This window comes from Callorhinus ursinus, unplaced genomic scaffold, assembly GCF_003265705.2.
Source record: "Callorhinus ursinus isolate GAN/ISIS: 27379988/994484 unplaced genomic scaffold, GSC_fseal_2.0 scaffold933, whole genome shotgun sequence".
Lineage (NCBI taxonomy): Eukaryota > Metazoa > Chordata > Mammalia > Carnivora > Otariidae > Callorhinus > Callorhinus ursinus.
This window is the reverse complement of record NW_027397988.1, coordinates 4,853-13,618: the sequence shown is the minus strand read 5'-3', so window position 1 is coordinate 13,618 and position 8,766 is coordinate 4,853. Positions and strand designations below refer to the sequence as shown.

The 8,766-nt window shown below is 54.4% G+C and overlaps 1 pseudogene; it reads right to left on the bottom strand.

Moving 5' to 3' along the window:
• Positions 1 to 3,564: 3,564 nt before the first annotated feature.
• On the bottom strand, positions 3,565 to 6,039 carry LOC141372089 (voltage-dependent N-type calcium channel subunit alpha-1B-like; annotated as a pseudogene).
• Between the last annotated feature and the right edge of the window lie 2,727 nt (positions 6,040 to 8,766).

Sequence of the window (8,766 nt, the reverse complement as noted above, 5' to 3'; positions counted from 1 at the left end):
GGGGGTTGGGGGGGGAGCCGCGGGGCCTCCCGCCAGCTGGCCCCAAAAGCGGGGCCCCTCCTCCCAGGGGCTTCTGCCCCTGCGCGTCCCTGGGAGCCCAGCGTGGATGATAAAACTCATCGGCTGGAACGCGCCCGCAGCAGAGGTGTGGCTAGCACCAGTGGTCTTGGTCGGGGTGGTGGTAGCTATGCCGAACCCGGCCGCCCGAGCTGAGCCCCAGAGTGCAGTGGTAGCCATTGGGCATGCAGCGGAGGAGGTGCGACCGGGAGGTCAGAGAGGACACATAGGAAGTCCGGGAGGAGCGGCCTGAGTTGGTGGCCACAGCCTCCTCGAAGGTAAGCGTGTCCTTGGGCTGGGTGTGGGCAGTGTCCTCACTGTCCAGACGCTGCCCCAAGTAAGGGTCAGAGCCGATCTTAGAACCGGTGGCCAGGGGCTGGCTGAGGGGGTCTCTCTGGAGCAGAGCGTTGTGTTCGGAAAGGCCACGGCTAAGCTGGCCTGGGGAAAAGGTGGGGAGGCTGGTCTGTTCCCCAGCAAAGTGGACAGGCGAAGAGTTGGCCATCTTGTAGGTGACACAGGGATGGGGGGCTCAACGAAGTCTGGGGAGCTGCCTCCGCCCACCACGGCCAGGGGTGCTAGCACTGGATGTTGACAACAAGGGGCTCCCATTCACTGAACCACCACCGTAAAAGCAAATACAACAGAGAAAAAAAAATCAAAGTCCCAGACCAGAGGCCAATGCAGGTGAGAACCATGGAGGTGGGGGGTGAGGCATGGAGAGAGGCAGGCACCCTGGGAGGGGACCGGTAGGGTGTGTGGTGGAGGGGAGAAAGCCGCTGGTGCCGGTAGGCCTGGGGAGGTGGTTGGGGAACAGTGGGTAACAAAGCAACAGGCACAGCTCGGGGAGAAGGGAGACCAGAGGCCAGTCCAGGGCAGTTGGGAGGGGAGGATCGGGCCGGTGCAGGAGGAATGAAGCAAGGATGGGGGAAGCGCAGACTCGGGCGTGGGAACCAGGGCATGAAAGAGGATTTGGAGCATGGTGGGGGGGGCTCATAAGGAGGGGCAGTGAGGGGGTCCTGTCTTACCAGTCTCGGGGGTACTGGCTCCTGCCCAGCTGTTGGTGATGTGGGGTGGCTGCTGAGGGAGGGTTTGGGCTGCGAGGGCTCCCGGCCCCCAAAGCGGTCACAGGAGTAGAAACACTGTTTCTCCGAGGAAGAGGAAGTGGGCTGCCTCCGCTCTAGGAACCGGACCCGCTCCTGTCTGCGCTCCCTCCGGCAGCCTGTGGGCCCCTCTCCCGGGGGTAGGCCTGGCCCTGCAGCACTGCTGGGTGCTGGCCAGGAAAAGCGGAAGTGAGCGCAGCGAGCCAGGTGGGAAGACAGACCCCCAGCCCAGACCCGGTCGACAGGGTCAGGAGGGGGACCCAGGGGGAGAGCTGAGGTGCGTGGGTGATCCTGCCTTGTCCCCAGACCTGGGACTCACAGCCCCCTACTCAAAAAGAATCCTCTGGCATTAGGTTTTCAAATTGATCATTAACTCGGAAAGAACTAGTTATGGAAAACAAGGCACTGCACCAAAAGTCAGCACTATGGTGAGCGCCCCCTCATGGACCTCTGGCACCTCGAAGCCAACACAGCCCTTCCTGGCCTCCCTCACCCAGCATGTGCCATCCCAACCTTCCCTGATTCAAGAAATGGGGGCTCAATCCCATTTCTTAGGCCAAATATACTGCAGGCATCCCTGTCTCCATTCCTTCTCACCAGCTTCATCAGCTCATCTACCTTCAAAAACCAGCTAGACTCTTACCACTTCTCAGCACCCTGGGCTAAGCAACAACCACCTCCCCTGAGCTGCTGCAATAGCTTCCTCACGGATCTTCCTGCTCTGCCCCACCAAAGAGCCAAGTGGGTCCACTAAATACAGGTGAGATCAGGTCACTTTTCCTCTCAATGACCCCTCACTCACTGCAAATGCCAAAGTTCACACAACTGCCCATAGCTCTGTGAAACTCTCAGCCTGCTCTTTTACAGTGGTCTCTGCTCAGTCCACTCCAGCCACACCAGCGTCTGCTCTTTCCTGAACACACCAAGAACAACCCCACCAGCCTGAGCGGCCAACCTGGAGGACCTTTCTTCATGGACTTTTGTCCCTGGGTATGCAGCCAGCACGAGCGCCAGATGTGCACTAGACTAGCAGGCAGACCAGAGGCCTGGGCCCTCCCCCCCAACACTGGGGTGTGCCTGCATTGACAGTGCTCAGCATAAGTTGAGCCCACTTCCTATTAACAATGGCTGGGAATAGCCATTGTTTTCCTGCAGGGCAGCTGTCCAATTCCAGGCCTGACTGATACTGGTGCTCACATGTGACACAGAGACCAGGGAGGAAAAGAGATCTTTGAGCACAAAGACTTAAAACTAAGCCTGGTTTCATAGGCCTGCCTCAAATCTTGTAGCATGAGGCAGGACATTAATAAATGAAGAGATGAAATGAATGTAATAGCTAAAGTCCAGAGAAATGATGTCATTTGGAGGAAGTGTAGGACTAAGGATACTTTTCCATCTGATAAAAAACAAGAATCAGACAACTCTCTCCAGGCAGCTTTGCTAAGCAGATCGGTCTGATCTCCCTCCATAAAAAGAAGAACCTCCACGGGCCCTGGAGTGGATCTGCCTGGGATTAACTGTGTTGGGCATCTCCCAGCACAGGCCTTAGAGCATCCTGGTGCATCTGCATAAACAAACACGTGTGTGGGCACCTCAAGAAGGAGCCCCAGGCAGGGTTTTATGTCAGCACCCCTCCTCCACAAGTCCCTATGAAGCGCTCCTTTCTTCCCTCCTAGGGTCATGTGGTGGGCTTGCCTTAATGAAGGGGAACCTGGAGGCAGTGAGACACATTCACCCCCTCCCCACAGCCCCCAAACTAGGATGGGCCACAGAGAGTGTGTCACATCTTGGAACAAAAGCTGACATGCAGCCCTTTCGAGCACACAGGAAGGTGCCTGAGCCAGAAACAAGCTACTCTGCCTGCCTTGGAGCCTGGAGCCTAGGGAATTGCAGTCCGGTGAGCCACGGGGCAGGTGGAGGCACTCACTCTGGCCAGTTGAGTTCCTTGGGTTCCTGAGTAGCACACACTGTGCCCCCATGCCCTGCCCTGCCCCCACCCCCGGCCCCGATCCCACAGACCCTGCAGGCAACAAGGTGAGCAGATGCAAAGCCTATGTCCAGCAGAACGAAAAAGGCCCTGCTGGACAGCTTCTGTCCTCCCAGACCCTTGGCTGCAGCTTCACCAGAGGCCTGGCCACCCCCAGGGATCTGAGCTGAGGTGGTCAAGGCCAGCCTCACCTGGGGCTCTCAGGTTGACCTCCCTCATGGACTTCCCTTCCATCTGTCCTGAGGCCCATGAACCCTTAGGGAAGGAAGGAGGGAGAGGGGACAAGAAGCTGGGCAGGCCCCCTGAGGAGAAGCCAGCATGAGCTGGGGTCGGAGGGGGTGGCCCTCTGGGTTGGCACATGCCCTGTCCCTCCTGAACGGAGGAGCCTCTGAGCCTGCGCTGACTCCCCAAACAACACACCTGAACAACAGCATCAAGGCTTGCAAAAACGTCCTGAAGTTGTTGTGCCAGTTGATGCTGGTGTCATCATCCAGGGCAATATTTCCAAAAACCTGAAATGAGAAAGAAGACTGCAGGCTGGTCCTGTTGGGCCCTCAGGAGCTATGGCCAGGCAGAAGAGGATGTGTGCACGTGAGGACCCACAAGGCACAGGACGCTGCCCTTAGACACCACCACTGCGGCAGGGGCTGGAGGGGCCAGCACTTCCAGCCAAACACGTCACTGCCCGCCCCCCCAGATCCGCATGTCTACACCTGCAAGTCCGCATGCCGAGTAAAAATGCCACCCGGAGCTAAGTTTACATGGGCTGCGCTCTACATAAGACAGGAAGTATTTGAAATTTCACCCTGTCATCAATGACTCCGAAGCAGTGATTTTATTGGTAATAGCTATGAGGTCAACTTGAAAGTTTCTTTCTAAATTTCTGTGCAAATGTCACAATGGGCTTTCTATCCATTTTAATTGATTTATTTTTAGGGTTAGGAATGCAAACAAGTCAGTAACTGTACTTGGCTTAAAATCTGGAATCTGGCTGAAAAATTTATGAACTATCACATATTCACCAAAAACAAAGATCAGTGACCCTTCTGTTCTTATAAATTCCCAAAACAAAGCAGGCACAAATATATATATTTTTTAAATAGCATCCGATCTCAGCAAATTTTAAAGGAAGAGAAACTTTTCAATCTCTGAAGTAGAGTTTAAAAATCACTTTTCAGCTAACCTTTAGGACAATGGCTTCTCCCACTATAATTTAACATTTGGATCCATCTCCCATCCTACTGTTGAAAAGTGGCCAGATGCCAAAGATTTAAAACTGGAACACTGCTTTGTCTTTTAAATTTTTTCCAAGTAGCTGACAAAGGATTCTTTGGCAAAATAAAGGCAATCTAACTTATCCAAGCTGAACTTGACAGTACAGTGATCTGGTGTGATCCTGTTGAATTTTTTCTTCTGTAATATATAATTTCCTGTACAGGATCAGGTCAACTCTCTGGACTAACAGAATGACCAGCGGGTGCTTTGCAGGCCACTCAGCACCAGGCAGATGTGCTCAAAAGCTCCACCAACATGGGGGCCCGGCACCCAATCAAACATGCCCATCAACACCCTAACAGCCCAATGGGGTTCCACTCAGGAGCACAGCAGAGCATTTTCCCACAGACGATGGAGCTATGCCTCACTAGTGGACTCTGAGTGACAGGCCTAAACCCGTGGTGCCCAGCCTCTGTGTCCTTATTGGTAGAACAGCCTTTCTGAGAATTAAGTTCATAAAGTGCTTCAAACATAGAAATGTTCCCCAAGTGCCAATCTGTCATTGATAACATTTGATGACCATGATCAGTGCCCTTCTGCCTCAGGGCACAGGGGCCCCTTCTGTTCCCTGTCCCATCAGGTGCACCCACCTGCATGCCAATGATGGCGTAGATGAAGAACAGCATGGCGATGAGCAGACACACGTAGGGCAGGGCCTGGGGAGACATACAGAGGACAGGGCAGCTCCAGGGAGGGCTACCCAGCTACCGTGATCGGGACTTGTCTGCAAAGTGGACGGTGGCCGGGTCTCTGGGTCCACCCAGACCACAGCAACCACAAATCCACCCCCACTGACCATGAAGCCCCTCCACCAAGAGACCACCTTAGTTCCTTCGTCTATAATCAGTCATAGAACCCACCTCAGAATCAGTGAGAATTACCAAGATGCTCTCTGGATCACTTAAAATGTCTTTGTAAACTACAATAAGATAACGGGTGCCAACAAGGAGCCTCCACGAGGAGGGGCTGCTCTGGTGGCGAGGAGGAGCTGGTGGCCACAGCACTGTGCATCACACAGGGGAGGGTCAGGGCACAAGGGCCATGCCTGGGCTTTACCTTGAAGGACTGGATGAAGATCCACAGCAGGATGCGGACGGTGTAGCCTTTGCGCAGCAGCTAGATGAGCCGGGCAGCATGGAAGAGGTGGAGAAAGCTGAGGTTGATGAAATTGTTCTGTAGGGAAGAGAGGTTGTTCTCTAACCTGCGGAGACCAGCCTCCTGCAACTGCAGGTGCTGCTCCCCACCCACCTCTCCCTGGCGTGCTGTGGTCCCGAAGAAAAGTGCATACAAAGAGAGATCGAACAAATAGTTACTGCTCTACTGTATAAGCAGCAATCGGCCACCAGAAAACCTTCCAAAAGTAAAGCTTGTCATTGCAAATCACTTCTCATGCAGCAAATCAAAGAACTCCCTCCGCTTTGGGCTCCCCTGCACCCAACAGGGAGGGAGAGAGAGAAAAATTCTCAGAAGCAGCTCCTTGCTGCCAGGTGGAGCCAGGAGACCAACTGTGGATGGGCTTCTAACACTGACCGCCTCTTGAAAGACACAGCCAAGCCGTCCAAGTGCCGGGCAGGGCTGCTTCTTCACCGAGAGCCTCTGAAGGGCCCTACGCATCTCCATATGGCTAGCAAAGCCCCTGCTGCCTGGGACCTGGCAGAGAGGCAAACATCTCTTCTGAGGCTGCTCCTGGTGCTGCAGACAAGTCACCATAGGAAGGGTAAGTGTTGGCGATCCTGCTGACCACAACACGGAAGCCACTTATGAAATCCGCAAATGGTTTCAACTCCAGAGATCCCAGGGGATCTAGCACTGCTCCCTCATCCGAGAGGTTCAAAATCAAGCACAAAAAGAAGCAATAAACTCTGGACTCCACAGATTACCTGAGAGGGAGGCTTCCACCCTGGCCCAGGGGCACCTTGAGTTATTGGCACATCCCTTTCAGGGAGCACGGTTGTGGACGGTGTCCATGACGTGGGGGTGCTTGTGGCCCTGGGCCGTCTTCCACCCTCTGTCTGCTTGGAGACCAGGTGCCCGCACGCAGCCTGACAGCAGCTTCCTGCCACTTTGGTGTTTTAACATATGCAAGGAGCTCAGGCCTAGACATATCGTATTGCCAGATTCAGTGGTCAGATGAAGAGAAAAGAACACGGCATGTTGAATGAGAGCAGCGGTAGGAGAGCACATGCAGGAGGCATGGGGAGCCTGGGGAGAGCTGGCCGCCCTCCCTCCAGGGCTGCCCATATGCTCCAGGCTGGGCTGAGGCCTTTGGTGGAGAGGCAGGTCTCACTCTTACTTCTAAGGACAGTGGCCCCAACCCAGCCCTTGTGTGCCTCTTCAGTTCCCACCGGGGCGGCTGAAGACTAGACTGTCTCTGCTGGAGGGCTAGATGTCGGAGCCATGGGTTGGGAGGTCTGGTAGTCACAAGGAGGTGCTGACTGTGGTCCAGATCAGCAAGAAGGCAGGAGTGGACCTTGAGGTGTGACCCTGGAGGGCACACAGTTTGCCTAGAGCTCCCTCACCTGCTTGTGCTGGGGAAAGAGAATCTCAGTGGTACAGGATGGCCAAGAGACATCCACCCCTGCCCCGTGGGCCCCAGCTTCTCAAATGGGCCAGTCCCCTCGGGAGGATGGGCACAGAGATGGAAGGGAGACATTGTCTACAGTGCTGGGAAATCCTTTGTACAAGACAATAAAGCAGAGGAACGGGAGGGAGCTTCCAAGGGCCCGGCCTCTAAAGCAGCTGCTCACTTGGGTCTGGAGGGGCCAAGAATGTGATAACACAGTTATCATTTGCCCAGCCCAAAGCGCTCTGCTCAGGCCATTGGCACAGACGAGAAGATTTCCTGGAGATATTGGGGAAAATCTAGGGTCTGGGTGAGAAAGAAGGGATGGAAGACAAGGCAGGGGAAAGCACTGTCCATCCACATAGTGCATAAACGCAAAACTCAACAAGTCACCTGCTATGTTTTTTTGAGACTCAAGTTCTCACCCCTCCTCCCAGATGTCTTTACTCGGGGCTCCAGTGGGCATTCAGGAGAGGGATGGGGGTGGCCACAGACAGACAGCCCTGGAGAGCCATGAGGACAGATGGCGACAGCAGCCACAGATACTCCGAGCACAGTGTGGCAGGCAGAGGACTCCGTGGCTGTGCCCAGGGCGGGAGCTGCCAGGCAATGCCATGCGAGGGCATGCAGGAGAGCAGGGGGCAGCAAGCACACGGCATCCTCCCACAGCTATGCATAGTTGCCTCTGGCCTCGGCCAACCCCTTGGAGATGGACATAGCTTGCCCCATCCTCCCAGAGTCCGTGGTCTCTGTCACACCAGAGAGCAGCTACTATATCCACTACTACTTCAAAGACAGGCCCTTCCCTATTGCCATCTGCCTCTGCATCAGGAAAGGTCTAAAGCACCCTAAAGATGCATCATCGCACCTCTCAATGTGGTAGCTGATTCACCTTGAGGGTACACTGGTCCCTGGCTCCTTTGAGCCCCTTGCTTCCTCATCCACAAGATGGAGACATTAGGACATTGTGCCCAGATGGTGAGGAGTCCGAGATTTAAGGGATTTAAAGGTACGCCGGGCATTGTGAAACACGGCCCCCACAAAGGGGATCAACAGGCCTCAGACCCAGATCGGCATCTCCTGCATCGCAGTACATCACTGTTTCCAGTCAGGGTCAAGCAATTGACCTGTGCACATCTGCTGGGGGTCACAGTCTATGCTGCAACAAACTGCTCTCCTAATCAGCTTTGTTCCCATGGGACAATGATGAAAAAAGAACAGCTTTGTATACCCCAACATGCGCAGCATGTCAGGTGATGATGTGTCCTCTGGAGGATGAGGAAGGGCACGGGGAGGGGGGTGCTCTTCCCAAGTGGATGGGAAATGGCCATGAAAAGGCCTGAGTCGAAAATTTCTGCGGCATCAAATGGCATTTTCTCACAACTCAAGATCTTCTGCTCCACTTGTGAAACACTTTATCGTTAATGTTCATTTTGTAAGAGGAATCTCAAATATTTGCTATTTTATGTGAATTTCCAGTCTCAGCTTCAGTTTAATCTGCTCCTGGAATGTTTGCTCTCCTCGCAAACATCACTGAAGGCCTGGAAGGAAGCCCCAGTTCATGCTACCTGCACTCCACACGAGCTCACGGAGCAAGGGTGCACAAGTGGATCAATGATGCCTGGGTGCAAGAGCCCTGAGCTTCATTGTCCCCGGGGGACAGACCCTCTTCCCACTCCATCAGGCCTTACACCACCCCTTTTTGAATCATGAAGACAAAATCTCCAATCCCCTCCAGTCCTGAGACCCAGAGAGGGTTCCCTATGGAAGGGCATGTCCAGGGA